Source organism: Sus scrofa, chromosome 11 (assembly GCF_054392235.1).
Source record: "Sus scrofa isolate SSC_HxYL_T2T_F1_AM1 chromosome 11, Sscrofa_HxYL_maternal_Yorkshire_Landrace_v2.0, whole genome shotgun sequence".
Classification (NCBI taxonomy): Eukaryota; Metazoa; Chordata; class Mammalia; order Artiodactyla; family Suidae; genus Sus; species Sus scrofa.
In genome coordinates this window covers 59,767,389-59,789,776 of record NC_139393.1, presented here as the reverse complement: position 1 = coordinate 59,789,776, position 22,388 = coordinate 59,767,389, and the positions used below count along the sequence as shown (strand labels likewise).

Below are 22,388 nucleotides of genomic sequence, written 5' to 3'. Positions count from 1 at the left end.
ACCATAAACAATGCACAAGACACCAACTGGCTGTCCTACAATTCAACTCATTGCTGCCGCGATCTACCCGGAGATAGCATCAGATCACACAGGTCAAGGGTTCATTCTTAGGAGGCTGCCCCTGACCCTGTCTTTGAATGCCAATCACAAATTGAGGTTGTAACCTGTGCTTCTCACCAGTGATGGCCTGCAGACTGGAGGTTTCCATGACCCCCTCCTTGAGTTCTATTAATTTGTAGAACAGCTCACAGAATCAAGGACACTTGTTTATTCACTAGGTTAATGATTTATTAAAAAAGATATTAAAGGATATGAGTCAACAGCCAGATGAAGAGCTGCATAGGGGAAGATATGGGGAAAGGGCTCAGAGCGTCTCTTCCTTCTCTGAGCACGCTGCAATCCTGGAATCTCCATATGCTCATCAACCCAGAAGCTCTCTGAACCCCATCCTTTTGGGTTTTTATGGAGATGTCATGGTATAGAAATGTCACTGGCCACTAAGGATTGATCTCAGTCTCCAACTCCTCTCTCTTCCCTAGAGGTCAGAAGGTGGGCCTGGAATTCCCAGTCATCTCATCACTGGGGTTGCTTCCTCTGGTGACCAGCCCCAGTCCTTAGGTGCAGTCTGAGTCACCTCCTTAGCATAACAAAAGACACCTTTATTGCTCTCTTCACTTCTGAAATTCAAAGGGTTTTAGGAGCTCTTTGCCGGGGATGAATGCAGGGGCTTCCAGCTATCCAACCCACCCAGCCAACACCACATGAAATAGAAGAACTATCCAATTATTCCACATAAGAAACAACAGCAAGAATTGATGTCATTTTAAGCCATCAAGTTTTAGAGTTGTTTGTTATGGACACTGGGGAGGCAGGGAGGAAGCAACACAAAAATAGGAGTGAAGACCAAATGTGTATCTCTTACTATAAATCATACTATCACAGCTAGGCCTTCCAACTCACTGTCATGATTACAAGATGAACTTGGATCAGGATTTCATTTCTCACCAGTTCTTGTGCTTCCATTCTAACTGAAGGAACATGATGGCGTTTGACATCTCCTATCACCAATGTCAGATCACACCCTGTAGCCAACAGCCTTCCTCTCATAATTTTCTCCAGTGTATATTTATGTTGGTCAGTAGATACAGGTCTTTTTTGGAAAATGACTGGAAGAATGTTTATTTTATTCTTTTCAGTGACATCGCAGAATCTGTCCTCTAGGGACCCAGCCTCCCCTTTAATTGGTAGACTCAGGGTCTGTAAACAAACTCAGATTAGCATAAGGGTAAGAAATCATGTTTTGTTTTGTTTTTTAAGCTGATTCTTTTTGCTTTCTGTATATGTGGAGGGTTCTTTTTTTAATCTAACAAAGAATCAATATGAAAAGAATGCCATTGCCAGATCAGTAAAAAGGAAATAGTAACACAGTTTGAAGACTCTCTGCTGTACCAAATAAGTGTTTTACATCGAAAATTAAGTCTTACCAAAGGAATCACCAGGGAGTTCCCGTGGTTGCTCAGCAGAAATGAGCCCAACTAGGATCCATGAGGATGTGGGTTTCATCCCTGGCCTTGCTCAGTGGATTAAGGATCTGGCATTGCCATGAGCTGCAGTGTAGGCTACAGAAGTGGCTGGGATCTGGTGTTGCTGTGACTGTGGTGTAGGCCAGCAGCTGTAGCTCCAATTCGACCCCTAGCCTGGGAACATCCATAAATTTATATTTAAGGAGGAAGGGGACCAGTGCTCCATTACAAGTATGAAATGGATGTTTAGGAAGGCAAATAAGGCAAATAAACATAAGCACGAAAGTTTTCTCAGAAGTGGTATCACGGGCATGTTGACACAGACCAACACTCTTCTCTTTTTCTTTGTTTTTTTTTTGCCTAAGATGATTTGCATAACACTGTTCCTAATTAAGAAACAAAGAATTCCAGAAATTCTGACATGGAGAAAGGATTACAATTAAAAAAAAAGGTATCTTTGAAACGTTATGGATTGAGAATAGTGATTAGAAAAAAGATATTTTTCGAAATAGTACATGTGGTTGAGGAGTGGTGACTTGGCAACAGTGTGTGGCAATGAAAGAATGCTTATGTGATGATGCATGAACTCTGACAGCAAAGAAATGGTTGAAGGTATTTTGTTCAGGAATAAAGGAGGGAGTCCATAAATAATGTCAGAAAGCACCATACATTTTCTGGCTGGAATAAAGAGATTGTGTTTTCCCAATCTAATGAAAAATCACACATAAAGAGAAAGTAATGACTGATATTAAAATGTGTCATTTATTTTATCAATTCATGAAATATTTATAAACACCTCCGTACCATGAGTTTCTTCCACAGCGAGGACTAGGGCCCAAGTTCTCAATCCAACTGGGGAGGAAGGCCTTTCAACATTTAATAACAGCAGTATTACAGCAAGATTTTATAGACAGATACAAGGAGAGATTTGAAGTGCTGTGTTCAGTTCTGTACTTCAGCTACTCAGAGGACTGTTAGCCAATTAGATCTAAAATATATAAAGAGGAAACTAGAGGCTATAAAACCATATCACAGGGTAAACTGTTGGATAATTCAGCTTCATGAGACTAAATGTTCCCATTGTGACTCAGCAGAAACAAATCTGACTAGTATCCATGAAAATGCCGGTTTGATTCCTGGCCTCGCTCAGTGGATTAAGGATCCAGTGTTGCCATGAGCCGTGGTTTAGGTTGCAGCCTAGAAACTTCCGTATGTCACGGGTGCAGCCCTAAAAAGCAAAAAAATAAATTAATTAATTAAAAATAAAAATATGTTTTACTTGCATGCAAAGTTCTTAGGAATTCTCAGTAAAGAAGTTATTATACAAGTTATTTGAACAATGTAATACACAAAGTTAGAAATTCTTCACTTAGAAAAAAATGGAAGATATTTTGAAAATATTTAAAGACAAGTTACCCCAAATTTCATACCTAGTCTGTATATAACCTGTTATTGTAAAGTCAGTTTTGTTAAGTAGGCTTCCAAAAAGATGAACTTTCATGTAAATATTAAAAATTGCTTTTAATAATTCTCTCTCAAATAGTGTTACTTTGTAAACTGGAGACTGTCAAAGTTTTTAAGTGTTTATTTCTAAAGCAATTTCTAGATGTATCTGTTAAAAATACATTTCTTAGAAAGTTGAACTTATACTTTGTGATAATTTTTTTATAATGTTTTTGTTGTAAAATTAACTTAGCCGGTCTATAAGAACTACATAGGCTCTTATTTGAACACATTTCTTCTTGCAAGTTTATGCAAGTAAAAATAAAATGTGACCCTAACATATTGTTTCAAAACAAAATTCAGTACATCAACTGAATTTCAAAAGTTATACTTATTTTTGATAAAATATATAAATAAAATGTTTCACGCATGCATAAAAATGTACTTTTTTTTTTTTTTTTTTTTTTTAGGGCTGCACCCTCAACATATGAAGTTCCCTGGCTATGGGTCAAACCAGAGCTGTAGCTGCTGGCCTAGGCCACAGCCATAGCAACTAGGAATCTGAGCTGCATCTGCGACCTACAGCACAGCTCAGGGCAACGCCAGATCCTTAACCCACTGAGGAAAGCCAGGGATCAAACTCCCATCCTCATGGGTCTTAGTCGGGTTTGTTAACTGCTGAGCCATGAAGGGAAGTCCCAAAAGGCACATTTTTTAATATATAAGTATTCAGTTTGTGTAAATAAGCTTGTACAAATCATACTGTTTCATCATCTACTTTTATACCAATAATTTATCATAAAATACTATGGATTTCAGTTAAACTACCTGGATTGAATCCTGGCTCAACTATTCACAAATTATTACCACAGTCTGCGTTACTTAAACTTTTCTCCACCTTATGGTTGTGTGCTTTCATGTTTTGAATAGAATTTATTTATTCAGTTCCTAATGTATAAAGAAGTATAAACTGATTTCCATGTTTGGTAGTATACACGTTATAAAAGTCCTAATAAACAACCTTGGGCTCATATGCTTATATACGTGAACATCAGTTCATTTCTCATAAGTAATGCCAAGAGAGGGACTTGCTGCTGCACACAACAGGATCAGCATTATCTCTGCAGTGCTGGGACCCAGGTTCAATGCCTGGCCTGGCACGGCACGGCGCAGTGGGTTAAGGATTCAGTGTGGCTGCAGGTGCAGTATAGCTTGCAACTGCAGCTCAGATCTGATTCTTAGCCCAGGGACTCTATATGCCACAGGGCAGCCAACAATGAAAATAACAATAATAATGCCAAGAGGCATAACAATAATATGCATGTACTACAGATAAATATGTTCTCTTCTGCAAGCCACAGAAATCCTAACTCTACCGGATTTTAAATATGGTTTGCTATTCTCAGATAAGAAAAGGTTCAATACTTCAGGAATGCCAGAGCTAAAATATCTGTAATTCTTATAAACTTTTCATGATGGACACAGAGTAGCTCTTGCAACTCTTGTTTCATGCTGTGTTTAAAGAAAGAATAAGGAAGAAATCCAGTGTTAAATAGGGAAGCAAAGCAATAATATTCTTAGGAATCTTCCTAAATTATTTTTTTTAATAATTTAATTTTTCCACTGTAGTTGGTTACAGTGTTCTGTCAATTTCTGCTATACAGCAAATTGACCCAATCATACATATGTGACCCAGTAATACATACATATATATATACACATATATATATTCTTTTTCTCACATTATCCTCCATCATTTTCCGTCACAAGTTACTAGATATAGTTCCCTATACTATACAGCAGGATCTCATTGCTTATCCACTCCAGTGCAATAGTTTGCATCTGTTAACCCCAAGCTCCCAGTCCATCCCATTCCCTCCCCCTCCCTCTTGGCAACTTCAAGTCTGTTCTCCAAGTCCATGAGTTTCTTTTCTGTGGAAAGGTTCATTTGTGCCATATATTAGATTCCAGATATAAGTGCTATCATGGTATTTGGCCTTCTCTTTCTGACTTACTTCACTTAGTATGAGAGTCTCTAGTTCCATCCATGTTGCTGTAAATGGCATTATTTTGTTCTTTTTTTGGCTGAGTACTATTCCATTGTGTATATATACCATATTTTCCTAATCCAATCATCTGCCGATGGACATTTGGGTTGTTTCCATGTCTTGGCTATTGTGAATAGTACTGCAGTAAACATACGGGTGCATGTATCTTTTTCAAGGAAAGTTTTGTCTGGATATATGCCCAAGAGTGGGATTGCCGGGTCATATGGTAGTTCTATATTTAGTTTTCTAAATTTAGTTTTCTATATTTAGTTTTCTCCATACTGTTCTCCATAGTGACTGTACCAGCTTACATTCCCATCAACAGTGCAGGAGGGTTCCCTTTTCTCCACACCCTCTCCAGCATTTGTTAATTTGTGGGCTTGTTAATGATGGCCATTCTGACAGGTATGAGGTGGTACTCATAGTAGTTTTGATTTCCATTTCTTTAATAATTAGTGATGTTGAGCATTTTTTCATGTGCTTGTTGGCCATCTGTATATCTTCTTTGGAGAAATGTCTATTCAGGTCTTTTTTGGTCATTTTTCAATTAGGTTGTTGGGTTTTTTTTTTTTTTTTTTTTTGCTGTTGAACTGTATAAGTTTGTATATTTTAGAGATTAAGCCCTTTCCAGTTGCATTGTTTGAAACTATTTTCTCCCATTTCGTAGGTTGTTTTTTCTATGGTTTCCTTTGCTCTGCAAAAGCTTGTCAGTTTAATTGGGTCCTCTTGTATATGGAGCCATAAAGACCCAGAATTGCCAAAGCACTCCTGAGTAACAAAAACCAATCAGGAGGCATAACTCTCCCAAACTTCAGGCAATATTATAAAGCCACAGTAATCAAGACAGTGTGGTACTGGTACTAGAACAGACATACAGACCAATGGAATAGAATAGAGAACCCAGAAATAAACCCAGACACCTATGGTCAATTAGTCTTTGACAAAGGAGGAAGAACATAAAATGGGAAAAAGACAGTTTGTTCAGCAAGAATTGCTGGGAAACCTGGACAGCTGCATGCAAATCAGTGAAACTAGAACACACCCTCACACCATGCATGAAAATAAACTCAAAATGGCTTAAAGACTTAAATGTTAGATAAGACACCATCAAACTCCTAGAAGGGAGCACAGGCAAAACATTCTCTGACATCAACCTTGCAAATATTTTCTTAGGTCTCCCAAAGCAACAGAAATAAAACCAAATGATTTTTCTTACTTTTCATTGACCAAGACTAGGTAAAATGGCAGTACTTCTATGCAAGACAGTGCAGGAAAGGGAGCAGGCAGTTCCTGGAGAAGAGAATGGGCATCATTACATTCAGAGCTCACAGTGACTGGCAATGCTTATTTGTTGTTTTTTAAGTAAATGTTAATCAAACTACTTATAATTCTTCTAGCCAACATACAATTCCAACTCCAGGACATCCCTTTAAAAAAAAAAAAAGAATTTAACTTTATCTTAGGACTTTGAATTCTAGATGTGATAGCTTTTTAATATGTCAGCTTGGCTAGACTGAACTACAGTTTTTGGAATAGCCTTCTAGTAAGATTCCCATTAGGCTGGATATGGGGGAAAATCTTTTAAGAGAGTGAAGGACCAAAGAGAATAGCAGTCATTTTACAGTATCTCTCTCTCTCCAAATTATTTGGCAGAGACTAACACAGGTGCTGTTGTTAAGTTATTTTTAAGTATGTAATTTGAGTCCCTAATTAGAGACTTTAAATTGCTTTGTAGGAGACTATGCTGGAGAGGGCAGACCTAACCAGTAAGAAGTGCAGTTAAGAAGGGCAGGTCTTTACTGTAGGAAAGACTTCATGGAGCTGCTGAGTCTGCAGTCATAGTTCCTCCTCACCTGTGAATCTTCTCTGACTGCTGCCTGTGGACCACAGGTTTCAGATCAGGCAGGTAGGGGTCCAGCCTGCTAGTGGTCTTCCCTCCATGACTATCATAAGGGCTTTGGAGTTGCTTCATCAATGCCCACAATTGTATAAGGCAATTGCTTGTGATAAATTCAAAGACAAATAAAATATTTATATATAGGATACATTTATGTATGAATATAGGCACATTATTTAAACACAATATTTAAATATAAATATATATTCATGTATAATATAGATGTGCAAATGAAATAAAATATTAATACAGACATGCATAGGTCCCCCTAGTGATTCTGTTCCTCAGATTGAACCATTGTTAAAACATTAGCTATAATAATTGCGAAGCCATCACAGGATGTGAATAACATGGTTGAAGGAGAAGAGGAGGGAGAGTGCATTGAAGCTCAGGGAGGAACTGTGTCGTCCTTCATTCAGCCTGATGGGGAAATTTTCATTTAAGTTTTGAAAAAAGAAAACACTCCAGCCAATATAAAAGTAATTCCACAACTGACAAATAACTAGTGAAAACCCTTTGGAGGCTGTATAGAAAGGAAGCAACCTTCAGATATCATTATTCAAGACTTTGGATTTAGTGTGAATTTTAAACATAAAATGTCCCTTGACTTACTTCCCCTGAGCAGAAATAAGCAGAGTAGTTTTGGAGAGTGTACTGCAGATTGTAATATAATAAAATGATCTGAGAGAAAATGATGTGTATGACATATAGAAAATAAAACAAACTTGGAGAACTCTAGACTGGATAAGTACACAGATCAAGATGAGCACCCACAAAGGCTTGTTTGTACCGAGAGAAGGAAAACCCAAAGGAGAAATCCCACTGTCATTTGCATTCAATAAATTAATTGATTACCTGTGTCATAGATTGCATACCATTCCCATTCTACAAGATATTATCATTCTAAAATAGTTCCTTTGTTTTCAGTCATATGTTTCTCAAAGATCCCTCAAATAAATTGTTCTAGACAGATATTTGAACATGGCAGAACCTAACTTATTCTGGTAGTCAGAGGTAGGAAGCCAGGGTGACATTAACTTTTTATGAACATTTCTTTAAAAGAATAATTTACTTCTGGAGTGAAACACATTAAATTTATGTGAATAAAACATGAGACTTTATAAATCCTAAGCATAACCGAGTAGTGGCCCATAAAGACGGAGGTGGGTTTATTTTTATTATTATTTTTTTAGTGGGTACGTATAAATAGATAGATACTGGGAAGCAACAGAATACTGTGGTTTGAAAAGTCTAGATTTTTAAAGTAAACAGGTTGAATCCAAGGTCCAGCTATGATTTGTGAGGTATGTAACCTTTGGCAAATTAATTGAACCCTCTAACTCTTCATGTCTTTTTCTGAAAACAAAGTAAAAAAAAATATTAGTTCCAAATGTATAGGACTGTTTTGTACAGGGCCAACAATATAGTAATAATGAACCCAATATTAAATACTATTTATTAGCATACTATTAACCTAATACTTTGAATATGTGTTTTCTTTCGCTATCCTATTTTCTATGTCATTTTACATTTTTTAAAAATTACACTGACACAGTCAGGAAGATTGGCTTAATGTGTGTGTGTGTGTGTGTGTGTGTGTGTGTGTGTGTGTGTACCGAGGAAGTTCATAGCATATTCCATAAAGCACTGTGAAGTGAAACCTGGGGATATTTTGTATTGGGATAAAGACAAGCAAATCTTGGGTAAAATCTGGGATGGGGAGCTAGAGGCCTATGAGCAGACATTCAGTCAACTAACAGCATTTCAGAAAAGCAAAGCAGCAGAGTATCATAGGTGTAAAGAAAGAGGGAAAGCTAGATTTGTTTCCAAATCACCTTAGCTTCGGTTCTCTTCTTTTCTGGCAGAAATCCCACAACCCATTATTATTACTTTTTTTTTTTGTCTTTGTTGTTGTTGTTATTGTTGTTGCTATTTCTTGGGCCGCTCCCACGGCATATGGAGGTTCCCAGGCTAGGGGTCGAATCGGAGCTGTAGCCACCGGCCTACGCCAGAGCCACAGCAACGCGGGATCCGAGCCGCGTCTGCAACCTACACCACAGCTCACGGCAACGCCGGATCGTTAACCCACTGAGCAAGGGCAGGGACTGAACCCGCAACCTCATGGTTCCTAGTCGGATTCGTTAACCACTGCGCCACGACGGGAACTCCTATTACTTCTTTATAAATACCCTCACTACCTTATTTCGCCTCTGCAGAAACCTGAGCCACTGCAGCTGGATTCTTAATCCACTGTGCCACAGCAGGAACTCCTCTAAGTGTCCCTTTAATCACACTTTTTCCCATTCCAATGTGGCATATGCTCACATACACACATACACAAACAAGCATACACATACTTGCTGATACCGGCTAATATCTATAGATACAAACACATATAGAGAACACCTGTTCCCTCCTACATACCACACAGTACAAATACATACATATATGGATACATACTTACCTATACAATATAATATGCATACACATACATACTATTTGGGCTGAATTGCATCCCATCAAAAAAATTATATCTTGAAGTCCTGACTCTAAGTACCTATGAATATGGCTGTATTTGGAGAAAGGGCCTTTAAATAGGTAGACAAGGTATATAGGGGGGCCCTATTACAATGTCTGATGTCCTTATAAGAAGAGGAGATTAGGATGAAGATGTGAGCAGAGGGGGGACCATGTGAAGACACAGGAAGGAGATAGACATCTACACCCAAGGAGAGAGTCCTCAGAAAAAAATTAACCCTGCTGACTTCTTGATCTTGGATTTCTAGCTTCTGGAATTGTGAGGGAATAAACTTCTGTTGTTTTAACCACCAGTTAGTGGTATTTGTTACAGTAGCCCTAGCAAACTAGTACACATACACACTAGCCACCCTCCCCCATATACACACACACACAGACATACACAAATAGGCCTCTGGGGACAAGCATTAAACCCCAGCAATATTGGTTTTATTTCAGATTTTTTTAAAAAATTGAACATGTCAAGCTTATACCTTTGGGCATACTTTCCCTTTTGCATGGATATCTTCTTTCCCACTCTTGCATTAGTTCTTTTCACCTCTTAAGTCTCATCTTGGTTGTCACCTCTGCTAAGAGCCTCTGTAGTGAGAGGAGCTACCCTCCTTGGAGGTCATTATTCGTCTCTGCCAACTCTGTGTTACTCAAAGAACGTGTTATAAATTGAAGTCTTATGATTTGTCTTTGCAATGTTGTTTCTCTGCTTAGATCGTGAAAGAGATCAGCTCTGTGATCATGTGCTCCATCAAAAGCTCATGTTCCCAGTATTGGCCCTGGATGACTGGCACATGGAAGGTATTCCTGTTTGTCTAATATATGACTACAAAACATCTCTAGCCGAGTTTTCTTTCAGGTAGTGAATCTACATGTGTGTGAGGGTGAGTGTGTGTGTGTATGTGTGAGAAAGAGAGAGAGAAGAAAAATGTGTGCTTCTGTGTTTTCTCCAGAAGGTGGGGATGCAAGTGGAGGATACAGAATTTGCCTGAATAACTTTTTTTTTCTTTTGATGTTTCCCAGAACTGTTTTAATTCCGGTGGCAAATTAAGGAGTAATGACTCAGTTTTCTACACTCTCCAGCATTCTATGTAATTTCATAGCAGTAGTTAAGTGTATTGAGATAATGTAAACATGAGGTAATAGATAGGAATTTTGAATAAATGGCTTTGGAGAGCTTGGGAGAGGACAGGGAGATATTACTCAGATGTTTCAAAAATGTGTGACAGGAATAATAATGTTAACACCAACAGGGAAGGGAATTCAGAAGAACTATTTGGGAGAATAAATAATATAAGAAATTCAATTTTATATATGTCACTTTCAACACTGTGTTGAAATAGCATATTGAGTGGTCCAGCTGGTGTGCAAAATTTAGGTCTAGAACATGGGAAAAGTTCAGTGCTGGATGTAAAAGCATGCTAATTCAATGCCTTGGTGCTATCATTCAAGCCATGGAAGGAAATATTATTTTTATCAGCTGCAGAAAGATTGTGGCTGAAAGATCAAAGCCCTGTGCAGCCTTCCAATGAGAATTTTAGGAATAGATCTTGGGTAACACATTATTTCTGGAAAGAAATACATTTTTCTGGTTTCTATCATTAGTTTCAGCTATAATGAAGTTTTTTTAGTCATTAGTTGGTTTTAGTCTTTCGTTAATTAACAGGTGTATTTGTACTTCAGTCACTGATGTCATCGGTTGTTATTATACAAGTATCCAATGTAGACAGTCAAGAGAAGACATTATTACTCTCTGACTAAGCCTTCATTTCTTCATGAAGAAAATGAATTTTGCCAAAGTCAGATACAGTCTCCTTAATGGTATTGGTCTGATAAGAAATGAGGCGATTATATTCCAATTACCAAGTAAGATTTGCAATTGATAATGACTTAAGAGTAGAGTCCAAATGATGAGTCCTATAAATTAGAGTAGGTTAATTTTCCCTTCAATGATTGGTATAATGATTATAAGTAATTCTTGGTAATAATAAATTGGTCATTTACATACCCAATTTCAATGAGTGGTAAGCCAAAAAATTTAAATATGCAGTCTGGTCTATTATTCATTCTGTTTCTTAGCCTCATATATACACAATGGAATACTACCCAATCATAAAAGAGAACAAAATAATGCCATTTGCAGCAACAAGGATGCAACTAAAGATTCTCACACGAAGTGAAGTAAGTCAGAAAGAAAGGCAAATACTATATGATATCACTTATGTGTGGAATCTAAAATATGGCATAAATGAACCTATCTACAAAACAGCAACAGCCTCACATAGAGAACAGACTTGTGGTTGCCATGGGGGAAGGGTGTAGGGAGTAGGATGGACTGGGAGTTTGGGTTAGTAGATACAAACTATTACATTTAGAATGGATGAGCAGTGTGGTCCTACTGTATATCACAGGTAACTGTGTCCAATCTCTAGGGATAGAACGTGATGGGGGATGATATGAGAAAAAGAATGTACATATATGTATGACTGGGTCACATTACTGTATGGCAGAAATTGGCATAACATTGTAAACCAAATATACTTTAATAAAAAATACAGAGAAAAGGGCATTATAGTAAGAAGAGTTATTATAAGATATCCATTGTTGGTTGGACTTGGAATTTAGCCTATAAGGACAAAGGTCAGAATTCAACACAATGTGATTTAAATTCTGTTTCTAGCAATCGATTTGTTCCCAAATACCCTGCTGTGTCTACAAAGACATTCTTTGATCTCCAATAGTGATATCCTAAGAACTGACATTTGAGAATTATATACCAAGGCTATTTAATATATAATCTCTTAATATTTGGAGGTCTTTAAGAAAGCATGTAACTTCTCATACACTGCACAACTTCTTCCAAATTAAACTCATTTTTAAATTGACTTTTTATATTTAATTTTTAAAAATGTCATTATTCGGGTTCTGTCTCTTAATATAAAATCAAAAAAGCATAGTAAGTCTGAAGATTTCTGATCTGTATAAACAGAAAGTTACATTACCAAAGTATTCCCAGAGATATTTGAGCTTTTAAAAATAGATTATCAATTTTATAGTTTCTCCCTGTGATGAAATTTGTAGGTGCTCTCCCTAAAACAGACACTTCATTTCACTGCTTCCAGCTTTTTGGCAGAAACAAAAAAGTGAATAGCTAACACCTGGTTACTAGCTACCAGCCAACCTTGCACTTTCTCTCTCTGTGGAAATGAAGTTTGAATCTTAGAAATCAAAGTAAAATGAAAATTTTAAAGTGTTAGTCTGTTTTCTCAAATACAAGGGCTGTATCCAGGGAAAGAGAATTAAAAAAAAAACTATTGAATCCAGCTTTAATATTTTAATCCTAAAATTAGAAATAGAAATATCACTGAACAGTTATAATTACAATTGACTTGATAATGCTCATTATCCATTGTTACTTTAGTTTACTGACATTTTAAGATAACTTAGAATATGTAACATCTTAACTGATGCATAATACGCTTTTCATATTTAACATCAAATCTTGTAAATTTTGAAGAGCAGAGGGTGATCAGTAATTCATTCCAAATCTTTATGGAAGAAGGTATTTTGGAGAGGGTAATTCTAAGAGTTTAACTTTTTTAAAATAAACTATTTTTAGGACAATTTTAGGTTCATTGTAAAATTGAGCAGAAGGTTCAGAGATTTCTTTTATAACCCCTGCCCCCATACTTGGCATAGCTTCCCCTATTATCAACATCCTCTTGCAGAGTGGTACGTTTGTTAAAACTAATAAACTTCCAATGATACATCATTATCACTCAACTTCTGTAGTTTGCATTAAGTTTCATTCTTGGTGTTGTATATATATTATGCAGATTTGGACAAATTTTTAGTTACATGTCTTCACCATATTGAGTGGTTTCATAGCTCTAAAACTCTCCTGAGATCTGCCCATTCAAACCTCTTTCCTTTCTAACCCTTGAAAACTACTGACGTTTCTTATTGTCTCCATAGTTTCATCTTTTCCAACTTGTCTTGTGGTTGGAATCATACAGTATGTAGCCTTTTCAGATTTGCTTCTTTGATTTAGGAATTTGCTTTTAAGTTTCCTCCATGTCTTTCATGACTTGATAGTGTGTTTCTTTTTAGCACTGAACAATATTCCATTCTCTGGATTTTCCACAATTTGTTTATCCATTCACTTACTGAAAGACATATTTGCTGCTTCCAAGTTTTGCCAGTTATGAATAAAGTTGCTATAAGGATCGCAATGCCAGTTTTTTTGAAGGCATAAATTCTCAGCTGATTTGGGTAAATACCAAGGAATGCGATTACTGGATCATACAGTAAGACTATGTTGAGCTTTGTAAGAAACAGCCAAAATGTCTTCCAAAGTGGTCACACTATTCTGCATTCCCACCAGCAATGAATGAATGATCCTGTTTCTCCACATCCACACCAGCATTTGGTGTTTTCAGTGTTCTGGCTTTTGGCTAGTAGGTGTGCAATGGTTAGTCATTGTAATTTTAATTTGCATTTCCCTGAGAATATATAATGTTTGCCTCTTTTCACATGCTTATTTGCCATCTGTATTATATTTCATGAAGTATCTCTTAAGGTATTTAGCTCAGATTTTTAACTTTACAATAATACTCTGAATTAATATAGGTTCATAGTAAAATTAATACTTGTATGTGATATAAAATGGTGTATCCATGAAGTAGGTGTATCCATGAAGTAGATTAAACAATGAGACCTTATAGGATTTTATGTTTTGTCATCAAATGATCTGTAGGCCTTGCATTTTTCCAGAAACAGCAAAAAAGGCTATTTCTTTTAATTCAATGGGTGAAAGAAAAAGTAGTAAAAAATGAAATGAGAGAAATAATGAGGGACACGGAATTTTTGGAGAATTTTGACTGAGTATTCTCATCTATAACTGAATGAAATTAGCAGTGGATTTTGAGCAGAGGATTATGCTCCTCTTCGTAATAATAATCAATATAGGAGTTCCCTTCGTGGCTTAGCGGTTAATTAATCCATATCCATGAGGATATGGGTTCAATCCCTGGCTTTGCTCAGTGGGTTAAGGATCCAGCATTACTGTGGCTGTGGTGTAGGCCAGCAGCTGCAGCTCCAATTGATCCCCTAGCCTGGGAACTTCTATATGCCTCAAGTGCAGCCCTAAAAGAAAAAAGAAAAAAAAAATCAATACAGCCTCTTTAAACTTCCTCCAATTCATAAGACACTCAACATATCAATGTGGAAAATGCTTAGGTGGCAAACTGGTTACCCAAGGAATCTTCTAACAATTTGAGGGAGGGAAGGGCGATATATATTATTCTCATCCTAAATGTGAATGTAAATAATTTGGTATTCACAAGGTTAATACTTAAGTATATGTCTTGTGCCTTTATACCTTGGTTGATCATTACTTAATCCATTCCATCATCCAAATAATCTCTCTAACCTTCCAGGAAATCCAGTTTATTATATTGGCTGATCTGCATCTCAGTCGTCTTTATTGAGCCCTTCCCTTTATATAAAGCACCCACTACTGTAAGCTGCTTTTATGGGCTTCACAATGGATATTTTATGAAGCCTTTAGTAGTAAACCCTTTCCTATCATTCATTCACCCAACACACAGGTACATCCTCTGTCATGTTCCTGAAAGATGGGACACCTGACAGGTACCACTTTGAGAAGCAGTCTGTTCCTCTGTTGAACAGTTTTCTCCCAAATATTTTATTATGGAAACTTAAGTAAACACAGCAAATGCTAAGGTATTTTTCAATAAAAACCCATATAACCACCGTCAAGATTTCATTGTCACAGTTTCACAGTACATGATTTATTGCATGTCTGTCTATCCAGAGATGAAACCATTTTGTTTTTCCATTCTTCTATGATTACTTAGGAGGCTTCTCGTTTTTTGCTTTTGAAAAATGAAGTTGCTTCAAATGTTTTGTAAAGAGTCTTTTTGTAAAGATACCTTTTAATTTCTGTGAGTAAATACCTCGGAGTAGAGTTTCTGGAATGTGGAATTAATGTATGTGATTAGTTTTAAAAGGAATTGATTGTACTCTCTCCCAAAAAGGATATATACTATTTTACATTCCTACTAAATTCTTTGCACTATTCCAATAAGCACAAAACAGTCCCAGTTGTTCCATAATATTACCAGCAACTAGTGCTGTCAGTCATATTAATTTTATTCTGGTGTATATGTGCTGGAATTTCATTGCGACTTTTATTTGCCTTTCTCTGATAACTAAAGATATTCATCCTTTTTTACATGCTTCTTGACCTTTTGTGTATCTTTGTGAATCTTTGTTCTTTTTTTATTGGATACTTGTCTTCTTATCAGTGAGTTGTAATATTTTTATAAATTGCAGATATTCAGTTATTTGTCAAATATATATTTTGTGAATGTTTTCTTTCAGTTTATGTCTTTTTCTTTAATTGGGTATTATAATAAGCAACTGTTTTCATTTTAATGAAGCCTAATTTCTCTTTTTTTTTCTTTCTTGATTATTACTTTCTATAGCCAATCTAAGAATCCTCAGTCTATTGACATGACAGTAAGATGTCCTATGTTTTCCTTTGAAGTTTGATACTATTAACTTTTGCATTTGTGTCTGTGCTTCATATTGAATTAAATTTGGTGTAAAAAGTGAGATATGGAGTTTCTTTTTGATATAAATATTGAGGAATTCTGGCAGCATTGGTTGTAAAGCATCCTTTCCCCATTGGATTACTTTAGCTAGTTTGTTAAATATTGTATGATTGTATTCATATGAGCTCATTTCTAACCTCTGTATTTACTGTGTTCTGTTTGTCAATTTTTAGGCCAGTGTCATCTACTTTCTTGGTTTTTGTAGCTTGTAGTAAATATGGAAATCAGACAATATAATTCCTCCAGCATTATGAGTCTTTTTAGAAAATAGTATTCTCTGTCCCTCTTAAGTGTGATTATATTGGTAGTGGTTCATTAGTCACTTTCTCAAGGTCATTTATTAAGTAGTATAACATATTAACTTTTCCCCTAGCATCCTTTTATCCAAAAATTGATAAATTTTCTTCATTATTGTATTCAGACTTCATGATTACAATATTGAGGTAAAGTGTGGTGTCTGCAGAGGACCCCTTTTGTACAACTGCAGCACCTTTTATTTGTAGAACCAGGACTGATTTTATAATTTCAGTAAGAATAGCAGGAAGAACTACTGCAATCATGGTAGCAAGAGCACTAGCAAATTACAGATTCTTAGAAATCTATTATTTTTTTTCCTGCTTGCTGAGCCAAGCCTTTTTCTTTATTTTTTATTGAATAAAAGATTCTTTCTCTTTCTTTCTTTCTTTCTCTTTCTTTCCTTCCTTCCTTCCTTCCTTCCTTCCTCCCTTCCTTTCTTTCTTTCTTTCCTTCCCTTACCCATATCATATAAAATCCCCAGGTCAGGGATTAAACCCACGCCACAGATGCAGCTTGCACCACAGGTGCAGCAATGTGGGATCTTTAACCTGTTGTACCACAAGGGGACTTCTGGGAATGAGAAATTATTTAAATTCTTTAGTCCTTTACAACTTTCAAAAGTTTCACAAACATGATTTCATACGGCCCCATAATAAGCCTTTTTTCCCCAACCCCTGTATTTCCCTTCCCCTTCCCCTCCCCACTGATAACCACTAGTTTGTCTATATTTCTGAGTCTACTTCTTTTGTGTTATACTCACTAGTTTGTTGTATTTTTAGACTCTACATCTAAGTAATATCATGCACTATTTGCCATTGTCTGACTTATTTCACTTAGCACAATGCCCTCCAAGTCCATCCATGTTGCTGCCACTGGTGAAATTTCCTTCTTTTTTTATGGCTGAGTAGTGTTCTGTTGTATATACATGTATACTGCATCTCCTTTATCAATTCATCTGTTGGTGAACACTGAAGTTGTTTCCATACCTTGGCAATTGTAATTAATGTGGCTATGAATGTTGAGGTGCATGTACCTTTCAAGCTAGTATTTTTGGGTTTTTTTTAGGTATATACCCAGGAGTGGAATTGCTGGGATATATGGTAGTTGTAGTTTTAGTCTTTTGAGAAACCGCCATACTATTTCCACAGGGGCTGCACCAATTTACATTCCCACCAGCAGTGTATGAGGGTTCCCTTTTCTCCACATCCTCGCCAACATTTGTTATTTGTATTCTTTTTGATGATAGCCATTCTGATAGGTGCGAGATGGTATCTCACTGTGGTTTTGATTTACATTTCCCTGATGATTAGTGATGTTGAACATCTTTTCATGTGCCTGTTGGACATCTGAATTTCCTCTTTGGAAAAAAATTTCTATTCAGTTCTTCTGCCCATTTTTAATTGAGATGCTTTTTTTTTTTTTTTGAAGTTGAGTTATATGAACTGTTTATATATGTTGGATATATGACCCCTTATTAGTCATATCATTTGCAAATATCTTCTCTCATTTGTTAGGTTATCTTTTTTTGTTTTGTTGATGGTTTCCTTTGCTATGCAAAAGCTTTTAAGTTTAATTGTGTCCCATGTGTTTATTTTTGCTTTTGTTTTCATTACTCTAGGATGCAGATCCAAAAAAAAATATTGCTGCAATTTATATCAAAGAGTGTCCTACTGGTGTTTTCCTCTAGGAGTTTTATAGTATCTGGTCTTATATTTAGGTCTTTAATCTACTCTGATTCTATTTTTTTGTATATGGTATTAGAGAATGTTCCAACTTCATTTTTTTACATGTAACTGTCCAGTTTTCCCAGATAGTCTTTTCTTATTAAAGAGACTATCTTTTTTTTCCACTGTCTATTCTCGCCTCCTTTGTCATAGATTAATTGGCTATGAATATGTGGGTTTATTGCTGGCTCTCTATTCTGTTCCATTGATCTATGTGTCTGTTTTGTGCCAGTATCATACTGTTTTGATTACATTTTTTAACTTTTTATACTATATTATATTTTTATACTGTATTCACCATGTGTATTATCTATGTGATTATATCTTTCTATTCTCATTTAATCCTCATAACCTCCTCCTCCCCTCCCCCAATCCTTCCTCTTCCTCCATCTCCTTCTTCTTCTTTTCCTAAAGAGACACATGGTAAGTATTCATGGCACTGAAGGTTATTTAGTTATACCACAGTAGCAGTAAATCAACTGTAGACAATTACTACATACTGAGTGTAGTTGTAGTCCAGTAACACTTTATTTGTATAAATAGGCAGTGGGATAAAGTACTGCTGTAAAGCACAGGGAACTATATTCAATACCCTGTGATAAACCGTAATAGAGAAGACTACGAAAAAGAATATATATATATATCACCTTACAATGGAAATTAACACAACATTTTAAATCAACTACACATCAATAAAAATTTTAAAACAAACAAATAAATAAATAGGCAGTGGGTAGATTTGGCCATAGGCAATAGCTCACCAATCCTGGATAAGGTAACACTCATCTCTCCCTAAGCTGGGGAAAAAGGGGCACTCTTTTTTTTTTTTTTTTTTTTTTTCAAAAAAATGTAGAAAGGAGAAAACAGAAGCCGTGCTTGGCACCTCATCCCTGATGAACTTAACTTCATTTTCAGGGTTTTACATTCAGAGAAGCCATTCAGCCATCTCTGACTTACATAGATACCATTATTTAAGTAAAGTTCACTGTACTGATTTTAAGCAGCCATTCTCTCTACTTATTACATCAGAGAAGAGCAGAGCTTATCTTAAAACAGTGGAGACTATAAAAGGTATTTTTATTCATTCTGTGGCCATGACTTTACCCTTTCTTTTCCTGATAACGGCACAACAAAACAGCACATTTTCTTCCAGGTGCTAATGCTTTTGTCTGTGTGCATGCCCTCGTTCTGTATGTGTGTGAATGTGTGGTGTGTGAGGGTTGCTCCCTTGTTACAAATGCTAACAAGGTTCTCCTTTATAAAGAGAAGGTTCAATACAGTGGCTGAAAAATGCAGGCTCAGAAAGCAGGCTGACATAAATTTCAAACTTGAATCTTTTACTAACAGTGATCTTGCATAATTTATTATATTATGTCCAGTTCAGTTTCCTGATATATGACATTGTGATCTTAATAGTATCTACCCCATTGGGTTATTTCATTGATTAAAGAGTGAATGTATACGAAACTCCTAGTAATAGCATGCTTGGTATACCGTAAGTTTTCAAGACGTGCCAGTTACTGTTTTTATTTATTTTTTTATTAATGAGAAATCATCAGGTCTTCCATGGCTTTTAAGTGTCAGATCTAGGCTTTGAATCATGTCTTATAATACAGATTTGGTTTTCTCCTACAAAGGGCTACATTATCGAAACATTTTAGTTTTAACATTTTATACAACAATAAGCCTGTACGAATAATCTGTGATTCAGTTTTTGTTCAACAATTTTCTCATGCATATATTTTCAAATTTTATAGCAATTAAAAATTATAATTACTGGAGTGGCACAGCAGAAACAAATCCGAGTAGGAACCATGAGGTTGTGGGTTCGATCCCTGGCCTTGCTCAGTGGGTTAAGGATCCGGCGTTGCGGTGGGCTGTGGTGTGGATCACAGATGAGGCTCGGAGCTGGCATTGCTGTGGCTATGGTGTAGGCCAGCGGCTACAGCTCTGATTAGACCCCTAGCCTGGGAACTTCCATGTGTCATGGGTGCAGCCCTAAAAAAAGACCAAAAAAAAAAAATTATAATTCCTTGCAAACTTAAGTAAGTTTCAGAATCAACCTATAATAGGAAATAAAATTTTCAGAACACATTTATATGTATTTTTATGAAGTAAATCTAAGTTTATTTGTAGAGTGATTTATTTTAAACTTCAGGTGCAGAGACTTGAATTCATTATTTGACTCGGCCTGTGGAGGATTATATAAATTTCTCTTCCCATGTAGACCAATGTAATGATTTAATATGCCTGTTTTTATTTCCATATGTTCTTGTGTAATGAGTGTTGATACTTTGTATGCGTGTACTTTTAACTTATGTAAATGGTATAGAGGTAGGGACTGCTAATATTCTACCAGAATTCATCACCTCCTTATTCAATAGTAATAGAACCATATGCTACATTTCCCCAGACCCTCTGCAGTTTGCCATGTCCATGTGTAATGTAAACAGAAGGGGTGCAAAACACTTTGGTCTGAGCCTTTGAATATTAGGTGTTTTCTTTTCCTCACTTCTTGCTCTCTGCTGCCCATACATGGGAACACTTAGAATTTCAACTAGACAAGAAATAAGTCTCCAAAGCACTGCTTCTCCAAGTGCTCTTCCCAGACACATAGAATCTCCTTGGAATCTGCTAGTGAAGATGAGTGTCACAAAGTCTCCAGCCTGAAGGACACCTGCTAAAGCAGAGACTTTGAAGTAGGGCTGGCAATCTCTGTTTTGACAACCCCCGAAGGAGCTTCTGATACATGTTGCAGCTTGAGAACCACAAAGCAGTAAGAGAGAAAGGAAGCCAGTTTCTGAATGGCTGTTTATAGCGGAACTGTGTAGAAATTTCTTTGAATTATATATCCAGGAGTTGAGTGTTTGGATCATATTTTCATTTGACAAGGTTTTGTGGTGTTGAGCTCCAGGTTGACTGCTTTAGTCCACCCTCATACCAGAAGCAAGGGAGTGTTCTGTATGTAGCATATCACCAACTCCTGGTATTGGATAATCTCAAGAAATGGAAAGAGATAATTTACTGCTTTATATTCTAAACAAAAGCTACTTCCCATTCACTTAAAAACATGTACGATGTATTATTTGTAATCCCTATCCATGATAAAATAGGTGATTATACTTGAAGCATATGTTTTAAAATACAGACATGAAATGATACAGAAACAAAAATAGAGACGTATAATAACTATTATATATGCCCCACCATACAATTACACTTAGGAAAGGGAAAGAATTTAAAAGGGAATTCCTTTGGGAGCAAAATATATTCTAAGAACTTTGGGAGAATGTGAACATTGAACTTAACGAATAGTTCATTATTTTATTTATCTGTGTTAAAAATATCATAATAATCCAGTGTCAGGACATACCGTTATTTGTATTGTCACTCCCTAATTGTCAAGCATTTGTTTTAGTTCTATTTTCTGCTATTATGTGGTGTAGACAGGGGATAAAGCAACCTTATAACCAAATCTCTCTGCACATCCATAACTGTTTTTTGGAGAAATTCCTGGAAGTGGTATTGCTGGGGCAAGTAATATAAACATTTTCTAATGCTTTGATGCATACTGAAAAATTGTTTTTGATACAGCTATCCCAGCTTCTCCTTCCATAAACATCAAATCATATTTAAAGGGGTTTACATTGCTTTTACTTTCACCTTAGGGTTGTTTTACATTTCATCCATCCAAAATATATGTTACATATGGCAGCTAAAAATAATGCTACTAATAAAAATTTCAACATTCAGTGACTACATTCATAATCTGAGATACAAATCTACCTTTGAAATCCACTGGGTACTCCTTGCTTTGCTTCTCTAAAAGTCTTGGATATTTCATATCATTTATTTCCATCTGTTTCTATTTTTACAATATGTGCACATATGCACATAAATATACACCCTTGTATATAAATATGTAATTTCAATGTATTTTATTTGCTAGTTTTTATATGTATATTGAAGGTTTATGCTGTATTTGTTATTTTATTACTTGTTTGGGGGCTCAATATAATTTTTGTTAATTTAATCCATGTAGTATGTGTGTGAGAGTGGCTTAGTGGTTAATTTGGGATCTGCACTGGTCAAGGCAGAGAGGCTTCTTGTTCTTATCTTTCCTTCTCTTGAATTAATTAGTGTGGAAAAGACTAAGCAATAGGAGAAAAGGAAGAAAAAGAGAGAAGAGACCTAAACCTGTTAACATTTCAAATAACTATCCTGCCAGATAAATTGAACTGCCTCAGAATTACAAACCACGGAATATCCGGCATTTCTCTAGCAATGTA

General features: G+C 36.1%; 1 protein-coding gene across 4 annotated transcripts in view; it reads left to right on the top strand.

Moving 5' to 3' along the window:
- The window catches only part of LOC110255835 (uncharacterized), a 1,104,139-nt gene that overhangs the window by 659,462 nt on the left and 422,289 nt on the right, over positions 1 to 22,388 (top strand). For 2 of the 4 annotated variants that reach the window (XR_014819674.1, XR_014819681.1), the window contains exon 4: positions 10,155 to 10,241. The exons of the other annotated variants lie outside the window; for them this stretch is intronic. The gene's annotated coding sequence lies outside the window, so the exon portion shown is untranslated. The remainder of the gene's footprint in view (positions 1 to 10,154; positions 10,242 to 22,388) is intronic. 4 annotated transcript variants of the gene reach the window in all.